The following is an 18,383-nucleotide window of genomic DNA, read 5'->3' on the forward strand; positions in this document are numbered from 1 at the left end:
TATTCACGAACCAGGAGTGAGGACTCGGAACGAGAGTGTTCTGTCCCACTGCATTCCGGTCTGCCTGCCGCCCACTGCTCGGGCATCCGCCAGGTCCACTTCCTCCCTGACCCTTCCCTTCCCAAACTCACACAATTTAAAGTGCGCACTCCCCACCCCTCACTGTCTCCAAATGGCCCTGACGAAGGCCAATAATGACCGCATCTTATGACCCGCCTGCACTCCCCTGAAATTCATGCCGTGTTCCTGACTCTGTTCTGGATGTTCTCAACAAGGTTAGTCCCCTCACGTCATTCCCTAACCATCAACTGTGATTAGTAGCCCCCACAGGCACACTTCCACCCTGTCCTCTTTTCTGAGTCCCACATGCGTCTGCCCACACAGCCCCTGGACACCTCCAGATGGACACCCCACAGGAGCCTCAGCATCAGCCCGTGCGGATGAAACCCATGCTCCCTCCCTCCACCTATTTCTCTCCCAGGTCCTTGGTGAGTGGTGCTACCAACCACCTGTCCTCCAGCTGAGAATTCTCAGTCACCCGGAACCCATTCTCCTCCTCACTCTCCACCTCTGATCAGATAACGAGACTGTTATTGGTCTCCTGACCCTCCTGTCCCCTGGGACAGTTAACTCCGACTGCCCTCACTCCCAACCTGGATTAATTCGGTAGCCCCTTAACCCTTCTCCCTGCCTCAGTGTTGCCTCCTCCAGTTCACCTTCGGACTTAAAGTCACATGTGCCTCAGTGTGATGTCCCCTCTTCCAACGTGACCAGCAAGGGTCTTTATGATCTGACCCTGCTCACCTGACCAGGTTCTGCTCCTATCCCTCTGCCCTTCCACTCAGTCATTTTATGGTTTTACAAGGGTGAACACCCTACTAACATAAAAAATAAACCTCAAAATTTTCATCTGGAGGGTGGTCCCCTTGTAGTGCAGGCTTCTCCCACTAGGCAAGTGTTCTGGAAACCCATTTGTATCATGCACCAGCTGGTGTTGTTGTGAGAGGCTGCATTTGGCTTAAGTGAATTGTTTTTGAAGACTCAATACGTTTGCCCGTTTCATGACGGGTGATTTACAAGTGCACCTGCCCACACTGCGCTGAGTGTTCAGCAGATTATGACCAAAAAGGGCATGACCCCCATGCCCCACCCTCCATAGTCACCTGACCTGAGCAACGTTTTTTTGTTTCCTCTATGAAAAAAGCCTTCAAAGGGAAGTGTTTTGCTGACATGAAAGAGGTGAAACAAAAATCAGCACAGGCACTAAAAGGCATCAAAATCAATGAGTTTAAAAACTGTCTTGAGTAGTAGGAAAAACATCTCCATAGGTGTATTGCATCAAATGTAGAGTACTTAGAAGTAAATGCAGTTTACATGTAAGAATAAATACATAATTTTTTATATATGAATTCTGGTTTTTGGGTCCCCTTTCTTATTTTTGTGATTTCTTTGCCTTTTTGTGTTGCTTATTTCACATTGCATAATATTTACATATTATCCAAACAGAAATAAATAAAAGTACAAAGTAAAAATATATTTTGGTCCTGATGCTCAAACCAAAAATGCCCAGTTCCATCTTACCCTTCAGCACCAGGCCGGGCATCACATTCTCTGGGAGACGTTCTGAAGTTCTCTCTCCCCACCCGCGGTCACTCCTCCATCTGCCTGCAGCGCTCTCTGTGGGCAGCCGCACACCCTGCTTCCCGGCTGCTTGCAGACTGAACACCTGCTCCTTACCCTCCCCCTGCATTTGTTCTGTTCCAGGGGTCCCTGGCTGAGCGAGCACCTCCACCCATCAGGTTCAGCAAACTGGAAATGGAGGCGCTCACTTGAACTCCTTCCACTTTTCCCACTCTGACCAGGGCCTGGAGCTGATGTGCCGTGGCGCCTCCTGTGACGTGACCTCTCGGAAAGCCCACACAGTAAGGTCAGGAAGGATCAGCACAGAGTAGGGAGCTCAGAGTTTGTGGATCCACGGGACCTGACCACAACAAAGAAGCCCCTCGGCAGATGGGGAGAGAAAGTTGGTTAGCAGATGGTGTTGGAAACACTGGCTTAGATAGGGAGGGAAAAATAGCTAGATCTGTACCTAACATAAACACCTGGACCCTGGAAGGATTAAAGATGGAAATAGGAATCATAAATTATAAGATAAATGTAAGAATATATAAGAGAATATAATTATGAACATGGGCGCAAGGAATCATTTCTTAAGCAAATATAAGAAAACAAGACATAAAAATATATTAAAATGTTAAAAAGAACACAAGGCAAAGATATAACAAAATGGATGACATTAAAATTTAATAAGAGGGGGAAGGGTTTTCAGGAACATGTATAAAGGACACATGGACAAAACCAAAGGGGGTAAGGATCAAGGGTGGGAGGTCAGGATGGCTGGGGTGGGGGGAGTGGTGGGGGAAAATGGAGACAACTCTACTTGAACAACAATAAAAATAATAATTTCCAAAACAATAAGAATGAATAAAAAATAAAATTTTTGACAAAAAATGCTTTTGTTAAGCAAAGGGTAGCACTAATAAGTCAATAGGGAGTAGAAGTAGACTCACAATATCTAAAATGGAGATGGGACTAACATCTAAAACATACAAGCAGCTCTTTAATGAACACACAAAATAAGGAACTGTAACAGGAAAGTGGATCAAGTGCGGGAACGGGAATGAACGGGAGAGTAAACGCGCAAGGCTAACTAACTTCCATTCCCCGGTGGAGAGAAAACCGCATGGTAAGGAGGTAGAGAGACGGAGATCTATGAGACTCTGAGGAGTCAGAGCGCCGGGCGGGGGCGGGGAAACCTCCCTGAGCTGCTGGTGGAGTGTGGACCGCTGCGCACGGGCAGAACGCGTGCAGGGGACACTTGGTCAGGTGGAGTAGATGGACGCGTGTGACCCAGCACCTGCACACCTTGTCACACAGCAAAAGTGTGCACACGGGTCCGGAAAGGGGCAGGTCGGGGCTGCCGCTGGCTGTGGCGCTACTTTTAAACTGAGGAGTTGGCGGTGACCATCGATTTGATCGCTGTGGGACGGTCAGTACCTGCCCTGCAGTCCGCGTGCACGGTGGGAGGTTAGGCAGCCTTAGGAGGAACCGGGTGACTGTGCTCCTCACCCCGTGGTCAGACCTTAAACACGTTATGCTGAGCGGGACAGAAAGGAAACTGTATACTTCACAACGTTACTAGTCACACTAAGAATGCAGGCAAATGAAAAATACGTATTCTGAAAGAGCGCATACAGGCAAAAACTATGCAGGAAACCGTTAGAATGGGTGCGTGTGTTCTCTGGGCACCTTTAAACCTCATCACAGTGGGGACATTGGGGACATGGAGACAATGTGACTTTTCCATGTCTGTCTTATTCTCTACACTTGGACATTTTAAGGCAAGTTATTTTTTAATTTTTATTCTTATACAGCACCTAACCTAAGCCTTGGTCTTATGAATCAAAGAGTGAGCAGAGAACTGATTTTATTTTTAAAAAATGTTTCCAGCTTTCTGAGGTGTGTCTGACAACCAGAAACTGCACATGGTTACAGTGTGCAACCGGACGGCCTGACACCCGGCACGTTGTGACGTGTGTGGTGCTACAGTCTCTCAGCACAGCCAAGACCATCAGCACGTCCCTCCCCTCACGCAGCTGTTTCCTCGTCTCTTCCCTGTGTGTGCTGAGAGCGTCCACAGTCTACTCTTAACTTTTAAGTGAGCAGCACAGTCCTGTCGGTACAGCCGAGCTGCTGTGAGCGGTGTTCCAGGACCCACTCGTGTGCGTGAGGGAACCTTTGTTCTCCTTGACCAGCACCTCCCGTCCCCCTCCCACCGGCCTCGGCCGTCACGGCCCCGCTCGCTATTTCTGTCGGTTCCACTGGGTCGGAGTCCGTGCAGTGTTCGTCCTTCTACATCTGGCTGACTTTACTGAGCATAACGTCCTCCACGATTATCCACATTCTCACAAACGGCAGGATTCCCCTCTTTTAACAGGCTGAATAGTATTTCACTGTGTAGATGCACATTTTCTTTACCCGTCCGGCAGTCTGTGGACATTTAGGTTGTGTGTGTGTGCTGACTATTGTGGAGAACGTTGAAACGAGCACAGAAGTGCAGGTATCTCTTCAAACCCAGACTTTGTTTCCTTTGATGCACACGCACACTCAGGAGTGGGGCTACCGGATTGTATGGCAGCTCCGTTGTTACTTTTTGAGGAATCTCCGTACTGGTTTCCACAAGGGCTGGCTAATATACATTCCCACCAACAGCGCACGAGGGTTCCCTTTCTCTACATCCTCGCCAACACTTGCTGTCCTCCGTCTTTTGATAACAGCCATTCAGCAGGTGTGCGGTGCTGGTCTCTCACTGTGGTTTTCAGTTGCATTTCCATGGTAACTAGGAAAGTTGAGCACCTTTGCATATACCTGTTGGCCATTTGTATTTCTTCTTTGGAAAATGTCTAATTGTGTCCTTTGCTGATATTTATTATTTTGTTGTTGTTATTGAGTTGTATGAGCTCCTTCTATATTTTGGATATCAATCTCTTATCCAATATATGACTTGCAAATGTATTTTCTCCTGTTTCCATAGCATTCCTTTTCACTATGTTGATTGTTTTTTTTCTAGATTGATGCAGTTCCGTTTGTCTATATTTGCTTTTGTTGCATATGTTTTGTGTCATATCCAAAAAGTCACAGCCAGATCAGTGTCAAAGAGCTTTTTCTTTGAGATTTCTTCTAGGAGTTTTATGGATTCATCTCATTCCTCTTACTCACTGGAACCCATGGGTCTCCCCCACGTCCACCCTCCATGCTGCTCACTCTTCACCCTAAAGAAGCCTCACGCCTGGATTTCAATGAACTCACATGGATGGCCACCAGTGCCCTGGCTCCCAGAAGAGCTTCTTCTGGGCTTGCCCTGCACCCCCTCTCTTCTCACCTCCTGCTGGGCGTCGTTCCCATCTCACCAGCTGCTCCCACAGGCTGTCCTGCCCTCTGAGACTCCAGCGCCTCCACTTCTTCCCTCACCAGCTGGCACAGGCTGCACAGCTGAGCTGCCCTGGTCCGGTTCTGTGCCCACCTGAGTGATGAACGTCAGAAAGCCTTCCCCTTCCCTCTACCTGAGACATGGGTATGATGGGGTGGAGTTTGGGCAGATGGACTGGGAAGTTTCAAAGGCTATTAATCCTGCAAACTGGGGAAGAAGCCTGGGGGAACCTGATTCTCAGGAAGAGGTGGGGCTGGCTTCATGGGTGGAGATGGAGAGGCTGGGAATTTTAACATGAGCGCCTTCACCGTTCTGTTCCCTGTTCTATCAAGCATGGGCTTGGTGGAAAACTGGGACTAAAAGAGGCCACTTCCTGTTTCTCACTTCCTCTCTGGCCCTGTCCTGATATGCTCTGATCTGCTTCCTGACGTGGTGACTGTCAGCTGCAGTAGGTGTCCTGTCGGCCTCAACCTCAGCTCGTCCTCACTGTCCCCTCTGGACTGGTCATGGGATGAGCCCCGCCCAGCTCTGTGGAAGGGCCTCCGCCTGGAGCCCTGGCTGCACAGCACAGTCCTGGGACCCTGGGCATGGCAGAGTGACTGTGGCTTCCCCTTTCTGATCTCTGATATTGAGATATCATCTTGATGCCTCTGTAAGAACCTTGTCCCTCCAAAATACATCCAGATCACTAGGTACCCTTGTGTCCAACAGACACAATCTCCTTCTCTCTCTGGTGGGAATCGTGGCCCTGGATCATGTCAGACCCCCAAGGCCTCTCTGTGGGTGGGGCCCATGTGAGAAAGCCCCAGGGGTCATTCCCCTGAGCTGGGCCTCCAAGAGCAGCAGCTCTGTTCCTACCTGGGGAGTCTCTGCCCTGAGCCACAGGGGAGCTCAGCATCACCAAGGACGTCATCAGAGCTGCCATCCAGGGTCCCCCAGGGACCTACAGGACCACCATCCTGGAGCCTGGGAAAGGCCGGGGCCCCGAGAATCTCAGTCAGAGCAGCTCTCACTGCACAGGCCTCCCCCCTGAAACAGTAGAGATGATGAGCCAGGGCAGCCTCCTGCACCCCTGGGTGTGGCCGGGTTCCAAACAGGAACCAACTAGTAGGAGATGTCATCACTTTGCAGGCAGAGGATTGGTGTAAAGCATGTGATCCTTCAAGGTGTGAGATTCACTCACAGCAGTGTGAGAAAAGGGATCCTGGTTTTGATGGTCTGGGTGAGTCATGAGGGTTCTTTTTCTGTGTTTTCCTCACTGTGGTGCAGACATCAGGCATGTCAGCCCCCTCCATGGTGAGTGCCTCCCCCACCAGCACGGCCGCGTCCTGGGAATGAGTGAGTCCTGTACAGTGTGTTAAAGGACCAGGGGGTACCCTGGCTGGTGTGGCTCAATTGGTTGGAGCATCGTCATGTGGTCAAAGGGTCATGGGTTCAATCCCTGGTTTCGATGGGAGGCAGCCAGTAGATGTTTCTCTCTTACTTCAATGTTTCCCTCTCTTCCTTTTCTTCTCCCTTCCTCACTCTCTAAAAAGCAATGAAAAAATGTCCTCAGATTAAAAAAAAATCCAGAGTGTTAGACTGCCCACCTCAGAGCTCTGACCACCCTGGGGCTGCACGGCAGTTGTGCAGAGTGTGGGGTGCCCGCCTTCTCCCCTCCAGCGTTCCGTTGGATCTTAGAGCTCTACAGACGTGAATGATAAGGTCTCTGCCTTTCAATACCAGAAAAGGCATGGAACCAAGTGTACGACTTTCGGCAAATTCCTTGTCCTTTCTGGTCCACAGTTTCTTCATTTCTGAAACGGGGATGGTGCCCCTGCCCTCTCAGTAACTCTGTCAGGGTGAAGTAAGAGCATCCATACGAAATGCCTCAGAAATGTAAAGTTTTGAGAGTTTTCAAACAGACCAGTGAAGTCACCAAGGACCATATCTTTTTGCAATTCAGTATACTTTGGGGGTAACTTTTTAATGCCAAATACCCTTCAACAAACAAATTTATAGATAGTTCCTGAAATGAGGTAAACATACTCTCCTGAACACAAACTTAAGAGGAAAAATGACAAAAGAATATCATTTCCAATAAGTTTTTAAATACTAAAGGAAACATTGAGGCATTGAATGAAAGCGTACACTATCACTTAACCTGGGCTTTCTATTAGGAACAAGGCTGGGTTCTGGTACAGCGGTCAGACACGATGTTTCCCAGCTGAGAAGCCCCTTGTCTGCTGCTTCCTGGCTTCCTGACTGTGGACGAGTCCTTTCACCATCCATGCCTTTCCTCTCGTGCAGAATGGAGATTACTGAGGAGCCCGTGGCACTGGTTTATTGGGGAAACTAACTGGGATCAGTATTTATGAAGCTCTGAAACAGAGCTTTGCACATAGCAAGTTATCAAGAAATAGTAATTATTATAATGCATACCTAGTCCAGAACACCAAAAAACTCTTTATTCAATACAACATATTATTTAAACCAACAATATGTGTTCTATCATTTTACAATAAATACCAGAGCAACTTGCTCTAGTTCTACTGCCCTTTACTATAGTTTCAAACCTCTCTGTAATAAAACGGATTATAAAGGAAAGAGCCACTTAATGTGAAATGATTAGAGAAATTGTTCTTAAAATAAGATTTAAATTAAAGTGCCTTATATTAGCATATTCTATATGAAGACAAAATAAAAAGAGTAATAATTAGAAATGAAACAATGAAATTACTACCTTCTCTTTACCTGTTTGGAAGCATCAAAGAATTCCTCTAAAATTATCAAAGATATAAAATGATAAATATAATATTGACAATGATAAAGTGAATTCCTTTAGATACTAAGAATCAACATGAGATTATAAAGATAATTATTCAATCAGAAAAGTCACTACAGATAAAACTACTCGAGGACATATTTCCCAGCATCCTCACTAAGGAAGGCGATCACGATGTCTCCTCCTCCTCTTTTCCCCCACCCACGTGCGGTCCTGACCGCTCTCCCGGCTCTCCCACCTCCGCTCCCGGTGGGGCCCCCCCGCACCTCCTTTCCCCTGAGATGCCCCTCCCCACGTTGTCTGGTTGGCTGAGCCCATCAGCTGTCCCGCCTCCCCCTCCCCCTTCCCCCTCCACAGGGGAGGGAGGTGAGTCCTGGAGTCAGGCCCACCACCCCACACTGCCTCCTGCACTCCTCCCTGCCTGGCTTCCTGGCCCCTGCAGATATATCTTGAACAGACAAGGAAAAGAGGACAAAACCGTGCCCTTGCCCCTGAGTGATGAGGATGAACGAAGTCACGAATGCACTTGGTCACAGGGGTCGGGGTTGATTTGCCCCGTCCCCGGGGCACGCTCACTTTCCACAGACCCCGCGATGCTTATTTCTGGGTCAGTGACCCGGAATCTGAGTCTTCAGCCTCCACTTTCCTTGGAAATGCGGGAGCTGGTCCCAGATGCAGGACACGATTTGGAAGGGGAGATGTGTGAGGGGAGCACGGGAACTGACGGGGGCAGGAGCCCGAAGGAGCGGGGACACAGGGTCACCTTTGGGGGTCGGATGTGCTGAGCGCTCAGCCTGTGCCCGGGGAAGGAACACTCCAAGCCAGCGATTTTCAACCTTTTTCTTCTCATGGCACACACAAACTAATTGCTAAAATTCTGTGGCACACCAAAAAGTATGTTGTATTTTTGCAATGTGACAAAAAAAATGAGTATAATTTTGATTCACTCACACCAGATGGCTAGTGTTGTGTCGGCTGGTGTCACTTTTTAATTTGACAGCCCAAGGGAATAGAGGTCAGTGCCCTTGACTGAACAGTCAGGTGTCGCATGTTTAAAAGCTCTTGCCGCACACTGGGTAAAACCGCCGCCTCAGAGCCCCCTGTGTGGGTCAACCTCTTCTCAGTCCTGCTGGATCGGTCTTCTCCGTGGTTCAAGCTGCTCCCAGACATCTGTGCCCACAGTGTGGAGAGCAAAGCTTTACTTGCCCTGCACCTGAATTCTTCCTCCTCCCTGGAATCCTTTTCAGGTAGGCATTTCTCCAAAAGATTCCTGAGTCACTTTGCATTCTGAGTTCAAATCTCATTCTTTCCTTTTACAAATTTGACATATTTCTCAGAAACATCAATGGCCCGCTGTGTGTTTTTCTAATTGTCAGTGTGCCCCAGCTCATGGTTCAGGAGCGGGACGGGCCACCTCCCCAGCGATCTCTTCACCCCCCCCACCTCAGTCCCCGTGATCCTGGCCCTGTGGGTCCTCACTGTCCCACTCCCAGGGGCTCCTCAGTGACGTGGCCCCAGGAAGCTGCAGCCGCAGCACTGGAGAGTGAAGGGATGGGGAGAGCTTAACATTTTGAAATGTAGATTTATCTTGCTGTTGATTTTTAAATGATTCGTGCATCTCACTTTGGGTTTGTGGCAGCCAGCCACCTGGAGTCAACCGTGGAATTAAGGTCAGTGAGTACAGGATGGTTCTCCGGGAATTACTGCTAACACCTCCTTCGGTTGTACCAACCCCGGGTCCAGTCACTGCTCACACCCCATCTGGGCACCGTCCTCTCACAACAAGAAACAGGTGGCCTTCCAGCTGGGCTCCTGCTGCCCCTCATGCCTGTTACCCACATGACAGACACAGTGACCTTCCTGTTCTCAATCAGGCCTGTCCTCACTGCCACCTCCCACAGAACACCCCAGTGTCCCCCTCCTTGTGCAGTGAGCTCCCTGCCCTCACCACTGCCCACCAGCCCCTCGGGACAGGGGTCTCTGACCAGCCCGGCCTCTTCCCACGGCTCTCAGCCCAGCTCACTGGTCTCTCCTCACCCGGCCTCTGGACATGGCCCCGTCCTCACTCAGGCACCTGCCCTGCTGTGACCCCTGTGGTCCCCTCCTCTCCCGGGACCACGTGGCTGCTCCTCACACCACTCAGGTCCCTGATCAAGTGTTTGGTGCCAAGTCCCCAGAGACGTCCTGTCCAACAAGCTGAGAAGAACATGCTCTGCCGTCCCGCACCCCCAGTCCAGCCCACGCATGTTTTTCTCCACAGCAATTATTGCTGATCTTGGAACAAATTTGTTTACAGTCAATGAGGATCACTGAAATGCATGTTTAGTGAGAAAGGGGCCTTGTCTGAGTCCTCCCCACTGCATCCCCAGCACAGGCGCCAGCCCACAGTGGGACTCAGTGAGTCTGTGTTAAATGAGTGGATATGTCAGTGCAGCGATTTAGAGAAGCATTTGACCCTATGTGTGAGGAGGCATAAAAATGTTTAAATGCTTTGACCTAATACTGGCCATGTGATAAATATTCCAAGCAGCGAAGAATATTTATGTATAGTGACGCTTATCCAATCATTAGTTACAGGAAGAACAGGTGAAAGCAGGTGGATGAAGAAAGGGTCTGGCTGTGTTCTGCTGTCTGAAATTATATGCAGCTTATAAAGTGCTATAAATTCATGCAGAGTTTACAACATGGAAAACTACTTGTATAATAACACATTTTAGAAATAAGATTAAAAAATAACTCATAAATGCAACTTTCTAAAATGAACACACACGCATATATATTTATATAATATATAATCATATATTTATACAGAATTATACAATATGTAACCTTTTAATATTTATTTTTAATTTTACTTTTCAATTACAGTTAATGTTCAATATTATTTGTCTTTGTTACAGGTGTACAGCGTGGAGGTTGGGCAGTCACATAACTTCCCTGGCATTCCCCTCGGTATTTCGAGTCCCACTGGCCCCATGCACACGGTCATCACAGTGTTGCTGACGGTGTTCCCTGGGCTGCACTTCGTACACAGGAAACCGCAGGGTGAGAATCAGGGCCCCACACAGGGGGCCCCAGGGGGCGCCGCTCACACTGGGCCCAGGAACTCCCCACGGTGGAATGGTCAGCAGTGGTCGTTGAGGGGAGGCCGTATTTCTATAGTTCATCTGTGCATTTTAAAGTTTCCTGTAGTGGAAAGGGTTTTCATTTTTCTTATATGAAAAACACTTTAAATTTCAAAATAAAACATTTGAAGTAAATATTTTGTGCCAATCTCACACGAAATCTCTCAGCTGGACTCCAGAGAGCGGAAATCCCTGCTGGCGGCACCTCAGAACAAGACACAAACTCTTTATCTGCAACCCAGGACCCACCCTTGGGGGACGGGGCGCAGAGGAGCAGCAGAGGCAGCACTGAGGATGCCATCGGTGTGCAGGCTGCCGACTACGCGGCCTGGGTTCACACAGGAAGTGTTGGCCTTGAGACTTCAAGGGGCCCGTGGAGACCACCTGGGCGTGGGCCATGTGCACGGAGGCCCCACTATGAGGGAGAAGCAACTGGGGTCCCAGGATGGGTCCCACTCGCAGTGCATCCTCGTCAGTGGAACCCAGTGAAGGACAGGCCCCGGGAAGAGTTCCCACCTTTCTCTGGTTGTGGGGGGAGGTGGGTGAGTCTTCAGGGACCAGCGAGGTGCAGGTGCTTGGCATTCCTGGAGCCATCTCTAGTTCCTCTGCTGAGGACCCTCCTGCACGACCCCAAACTACACGTTCATTTCTGGGCAGGTTTTCTTCATGAATGCAAACACCCCTGGCATTAGGGCCAATCATGTCATTCCCAGTGAATCCTGCCGATAGGATAAGCTCCTAACTCACACCGAAAATTAGCCTCAGACTTGCATCTCAGTGTTTGCATTGGAGGCAGGAGGTCATTTTGGGGTTTAGACCTGGTGGATCTAGAGGATGTTCTGACAGACAGCTTTCTCTGGGGGGGGCAAGGGGAGCTCTGAGGGGCAGATGGAGTCCTGGTGGGAGCAGCCGGGTGGGCAGACTCTAAAGCCGACCTGAGTTTACCACACAAAGGTTTTTGGGATATATTTCCAAGCCTTTTAAAAAATTAATAGACAAAACACATCACTTAAAATTTACCATTTTAAAGTATAAAACTCAACGATACTTAGAACATACACAGTGTTGTGCAACCATCACCACGACCCAGCTCCAGAGCAACTCTGTCCCCAGGAAGGAAATCGCTCACCCGCTGGTCAGTCGCCCCCCAACCCAGACCCCGACCCGTGGAATTGCTGACCCGCTTCCTGTCTCCATTTGCCTCTTCTGGGTACTTGATGTGAATGGAGTCACACAATATGTGGCCTCTTGTGTGGTTTCTTTCATTTATCAAAATGTTTCAAGTTTTGTCCATATTGTAGTATGTTGAGTACTTCACTTTTTAATCGCCAAATAATATTCCATGGGGATTGTTTTTATTGTTCATTGTGGGTTACAGTTGGTTGTTTAGTGACTTTTCTAAACCATTTTTGTGTAAACTGTTTTCTTTGTCTGTGGTCGCTGAAGTCTGTTCTGTTAGCGGGTGATCAGCTAGTGACCTGACGGACGTTTAAGTGTCTGGGACAAAAGAAAAAGAGAAAACCCCTCTCAGTGTCTGGAGCTGAGCTGTGTGGACGTGCGGGGGGTGGAGGGGGAGACACGCCTTCAACACCCATCTCTGCAGTTTGCAGCCCTTGCCTTTGCCATTCCTTCCTGCTCCTGTGGAGACTGAAGAGCAGCCAGAGGTCTGACCTCATGGTCTTCTCGGGTTTCTCTGATCATATGCCCCAAACTGGGTGTGAACATGGCCTTCATGATTCCCTGGAAGATGTGAATGTTTTCACAGCCCTTATGGCCCATGGCCCCTCACTGCCCAGCTCTTTCTCCCACATTTTTCTCCAGGTCCATTATTTGCTCCGGCTGTGTCTTTGCCCGGTCACTGTTGCTGGTTCATTGGCACTTAAGCAGTTCTGGGAAGTGGTCTTTGCCTCAGTTCATTCTCTACCCCAAGAGGGTTCTGAGTTAGAGGAAATGAAGATGAGCCGTTTATGTTCATCCTGCAAGGAGCCCCCACAGATCACCGCAGAAAAACCCAGGGCTCTGACAGTGTCCACGGGGACTCCTCTGCACCCAGAGTCCACCCAGCGGAGCAGCACTGCCTTCAAGGTCATGGCTTCGCTGGGGGGGCGGGGGGCCAAGGGCAACCAGACAACACAGAGCTGTCCTGTTCACTTCTGTTGTCTTGTCTGTTTTAGGCATTTTCTTCATAACTATAAACACTCCATATTTTTCCAGAGTTTTGATGAGGTTGATTCTGACAGTTTTTGATCATTCTGTGTAACAATGGACCTTTGAAGTTCCCTACGCTGCCATTTTCTCTGGTGCAACTACACTTAACCTCTTTTACATGGTACTTATGCATCACAGTTCCTGGTCTTCTGAGGACCAGGAAACTCATGCATTTAGTGACGTCGGTAAATACCTACCTTGTCCCGGGTGCTGTGTGTAAGAAGCGGCATCTGAATGAATGCAGCCAAGCTCTCTCAGCCGCCAGGGATGACGCAGCCTCGGTGTGGGTGGGAATGCAGGTAGAGAAACCATAACACAACATGGGACGTATTTTATGTATTTTTTCTGTGTTTTGAACCCAACGTTGTTAATATTCTGTAAAGATAGTATTAATTTATTTGGACATATCATTACCTACTATTTTTTCTACTTTCATTCTTATATATTTCTTTGATATTGTAAATATATTTAGAATAGGTATTTTGCTAATAAATCAAGTTGTACTTATATTAAAATGCCTTTTTTCACTTTCACACTTGAAAGATGGATTTCCCTGTCCCAAATTCCTGGTCTGATACTGGTTTTTTCTCAGTCTTTGATGATGATACATCACCGCCCTCTGGTGGCCATTCCTGACAAGGAGAAGTGACCACATTCTAACACAGTTCCTTTCTAGATGGTCTGTTTTTCTTCTGTGGCTGCTTTAAGATCATCGCCTGTCTTTCTGCCTGCTCTCCCAGCGAAATGTGAATCCACGTGGATCTCTGCGAACACGTGCTTCATCCTCACCATCATCCCCACACGGCCTCCTCCACGTCTGCTCTCATCCCCCGACCAGACTCACATTAAACCTCTTCGTTCATCACCGTGTGTGTGTGTGTGTGTGTATGTGTGTGTGCGTGTGCTGTGCTCGGCAGAACAATGGAGCACAAACCTCTCCCAGCCCTGATCCCGGGGACCTGAGAACATGTTCCCACGCACAGCAGAGGGGACCTTGCAGGTGTGATTCCAGGCACGGGACTTGGAATAAAGAAATTATCCTGATAATGGGGGAGGGGCTAATCCAATAACCCGGGTCCTAAAAGTGAAGGAGATGGAAAAGTGTGGGTCAGAGGGAGCACTGATTCCATCTGGAGTGATTTCTGCAAAGTAAGTTATGACCACCCCTGTCTTTGTTATTCTTCCAGTGGTGGCCTTCGCTGAAAGATTTAAAGTGTAAACACTCATGGATTCTTCGCATGCCTTAACTCGGTCATAGTATTTAATGACTCACAGTACATCGATAGGGGCAGTTACTATATTTCCTCAGCTTTCCACATCTGCTCTCCTAATGTTTCTTTTCTAATTGTTCCCTAACTGGCTTTAATGCCTCACAAATGAATTGCTGGCTTTCCCTGTATTTTTCATTCTCTTGAGTATTTTAGAGAAGATCAGGAGTCTTCTTTGAAGGTTTAGTGAAACTTACCTGTAAAAGATTCCAGATATGGTTGAAGAAAAGTAGAAATTTTAAACTGCTTTACCTTCTTTCTTTGCAGTTTTTCCATTGACGTAATTGCTTCCTAGTTTTGGGGTTGTTTAAATCCCTCCTGTACCTGCAGTATTTGTCTAACGCACCTCTGCTTTGTTCTTAACTTCACCGTATTATTTCTCTTTTCGCAGAACTAGCTGCTCCAGCAGGCAGGGCCGTCAGCAGGCAGCCACCAGATCAGCCTCGGTGAGTGGGAGCCCCAGTGCCGAGCCCATGCAGCTCCACCTGGTGGGCAGTGTGCAGGGGCACCATGAGCAGCCCCGTGCAGCTGGGGAGAGGCTAAGTGACCCATCCGTCCAGGCCTCTCCCCACCCGAGTACAAGCAGCGCCCCGCCCCCGCCCAGACACCCTCTGCTGGCATCGCCTCCCACTCCAGTACCTCCACCCCTCCGCCCACGGCAAGGGGTCCAGGAGCACATCTCTCCTCCACCTCTCAGCTCCCAGGTCGTTTTCCTCAAGTTCCTGACCATCCAGCCAGCCCACTAGCCACTGTCCACGGGTCGCTCATGCACTGCTCAGGGGCATCTCTCACAGCCCCTCCCTCCCAGGGGCTGCTGGGGTGTGATTCCCGGTCCTGTCCTGACCGCCGTTCCCGAGGCCGTCTGGGCGTCAGCTCAGGCTCCCAGGCTCATGCTCTCCCATCGGACTCTCTCCTTCTGTCTCCATCACGGAAACTTGTCTCCTTGGATTTTAATAACTTGCAGTGGGCATTTCAATTCAGCATTTCTAAAAGTTTTCAGTAACACTCATTCTATGTTGGCTTAGAGAGAATTAATTAAAAAACCCAGAAAAGCATCCTTTCGTGAAGGACCACACCCGCGGAGAGAGGGGGACAAGTCCCAAGAGTGCAGTGGGTTCCCACAGAGGGAGCGCTGGGATAAACGCCCAGGGACACTCCCAGCGCCCAGGGGGCCCTCTTGGGTCTTACTCAGTCACAAAACCCCCCATCCCGAGGGGCTGCTCTCCGGGTGTCTGACACGGTGGGTGAGCTCCGTCCACTGTTCGGAGGACGGGACATCCCAGCGGACTCCGCTCTGCACCCGGCTCCCACCTGTGTCCTGTCCCGGGTCCCGTCCCCACGGCCTGTGCGGTTGTGGTTTGTTCACACTCATGGCTGCACGGGGTGCGATTGTGTGAACAGCCCACACTCGTTGTCCTCTGGTGCTCACGGGCATTTGTTACACCCAGATTGAACAAATCAAGCTGCTATGAGTAATTTCTTCCCACTACTCGGCACACACATTTGCGCATGTCTCTGGAGTGTGCAACTAGAAGTGACGTGCTGGGTCCTGGGGTGAGTGAATGTTTGGCTGCAGTAAGTCCTGCCATAGCATTTTCTGAGTATTTGAATCAACTGACTCTCACACTAGCAATAAGGAGAGATAGAATTAGTCCCAGTTCTTGCCAAGAGCTGATTTTGTCTGAGTTTAATTTTCGCCATGCTGGGAGTTGTGCAGTGACGTCACATTATGGCTTACTCTGAACCTCCTTCTGACGCAAACAGTTGGGCAGTTTCCATAAACGTCCGGGTCGTGTGAACACGCTCACACGGGGGACGGACTGGGCTGGTCGTCGGGACTGAAGGGGCTCTGGCCGGGAGCCCGCGTCACCTCACTGTTACGATGCCCTTTCCTGCTCACGGGTCTGTGGTCAGAGACCTGCGGTCTGATACAGAAATGCAGCAAAACCTTACTTCTCGGGTTTAATTCATTCCAGAATACTGTTCGAGAAGCGGTTTGTTTGAGATCCCAGTCATACAGGTGACCAATCATACAGGTATCAGCCTGAAAGGGTTGTCAGGTAAAGAATCAAAACTTTGTTCGACAACTGAGACATATTTTCCATAAACATTTTTGTCGCAAATTTAATTGTTCCAGATGGGAGACATTCGAGAACTGAGGTCTGACTGTCCCTGGTTCCCGGCACAGAGCTCCTAAAACCGTTGCAGTCTCCTGAGTGACAAGGATGCTAGTGAGATGGCGCTTGGCCGAAGGTCCTGGACAGTTTCAGGATGGGGGCCGATCACCAGAAAGAGCAAGTTTGATCAGAGGGTCAGAACTTTCAGCCTCACTGCCCAGCCTCTGAGAGAGGGGCTGGGGTTCCAGTTCCATCACCAATGGCCAATCTGTCTACATAGTGACACCTCCATAAAACCCCCTAGTAATGGGGTTCAGAGAGCTTCTGAAGTAGTGAACCCCTCCCCATGCTGGGAGTTGGGGGTGACACTTTCCAACTCCGTGGTGACAGACACTTGAGCACTTGGGACTCTTCCCCACCTCACCCCATGTCCCTCATCATCTGGCTGCTCACTTGTATTGTTTGTAATAAAATGTACAGTAAACACAGCATTTTCCTGACTTCTGTGAGTTGATCCAGCAAATTAATGAACTTTGTGGGGAGCCCCTACTTTTTGTAGGCAAATCGGACAGACCTGCAAGTAACATGGGAATCTGAACTTGAGACTTGCTCTGAGGGGAGGGCCGTCTTGTGGGATGGACCCTGACCGTATGGGGTCTGAGGCTGACTCCAGGGAGTTCACGTCGGAGTTGAGCTGAGCTGTAGGAAACACAATTGGTGTCCGAGAATCAGAGAAGTGGGTGAATGGAGGAAAACACCCCTCACCATCCCACAGAGAAACTCAGAGGAAGAGCAAGCAAGAGACCCTCTGCTTGGGATGTTATTTATCGGTCATGTGTTCCTACAGCCAAACCTGAGTGCCTACAAAGTACCCACATTCCAATCTCAGACCTTTGCTCCAAGGACTGAAATGTGTCTTTCTTTCCCATCCCACACCCCAGCCCCTGAACTCTGTTCCTACAGGGGAAGGTTCCACACCTAGGGTCCTGGTGGGCACAATCTCCCTCCCTGGAGCACGACTGCACTTTTCCCTCCCCTTCCTCCCCCACAGGCGGGCGTGTCCTAAACTCTAAGGGACCCCAGGAGACTTGCAGCCAGGGGAGTGCTGGGCAGCAGCAGCTCATCCCAGGCTGACCCCTGACTGTCCTCAAAGCCCCCTTTTCTCTGACTCCCCAGTGAGCTGACAGCAGCCGCACCTGGTCTGTTGCTTTTTCTGTTCTAGGCCCTTCCTTGCTTCACCGTCTGCAGTGAACGTTAATAACTGTTTTCTCCAAAAAAGAAGAGTCTGGGTGGGAGGCAGAGACCACCTCCCTCCATGAAAGAGGGAACCCACATCCCCAACATTCGTGCATCTGGACACAGCACGAGGCTCCACCAGTCAGGTGACCACATGCCAGACTCTGACTCAGGACGTGGTGACACAGAGAGGCTGGGACTGCGCAGAGGGCACTCGGCCAGGGTTGCGGGAGTGGCAGCAACAGTGTCTGGGCGCCAGAGCAGCAGACAGAGCATTCTGAGCCAATGGGCCCAGGGTCCCACCTCAGGAGAGTCACTGGGGTGAGTGGTCACATCTGTGCCCAGCAGCAGGGCCAGGATGGACTGTGGGCTGTTCCTGGCTGTGTGGCCTCTAGTGTGTTTTGCAGCTTTCCCCAAAATAGCATTAGAACCCACTATACCGCTTTATATCTAAATTAGAAGAAATAAGGATTCCATTGTTTGCTCCAAGAAATATACCTGGGGAACAGTTTCACTCAGAGATATTATTATGCTGACCCGGGGCCTCCTAAATCTCCCACCTGACTCTACCCCATGGTGGGGAAAACGACTGTGACTCCCAACATCATGTCTCATAAATGACGATATATATCCTCCCTTTTCTTTCTGAGGAAAAAAACACTAAATGTGGATTGA

The 18,383-nt window shown here is 49.5% G+C and overlaps 1 protein-coding gene and 1 long non-coding RNA gene across 3 annotated transcripts in view; both read right to left on the reverse strand.

The window, feature by feature from the left end:
- LOC114493931 (patr class I histocompatibility antigen, A-126 alpha chain-like) overlaps window positions 1–18,383 on the reverse strand; it is a 189,334-nt gene that overhangs the window by 165,229 nt on the left and 5,722 nt on the right. The gene's annotated exons all lie outside the window — the stretch shown is intronic.
- LOC118500174 lies at window positions 54–17,555 on the reverse strand. The gene is made up of 3 exons (XR_004902722.1): window positions 16,237–17,555; window positions 15,263–15,265; window positions 54–64 (listed from the first exon to the last, which is right to left on the reverse strand). It is a non-coding gene; the product is annotated as an uncharacterized LOC118500174 (long non-coding RNA).

The sequence above is a fragment of the Phyllostomus discolor genome, chromosome 4, assembly GCF_004126475.2.
Source record: "Phyllostomus discolor isolate MPI-MPIP mPhyDis1 chromosome 4, mPhyDis1.pri.v3, whole genome shotgun sequence".
Taxonomy (NCBI): Eukaryota; Metazoa; Chordata; class Mammalia; order Chiroptera; family Phyllostomidae; genus Phyllostomus; species Phyllostomus discolor.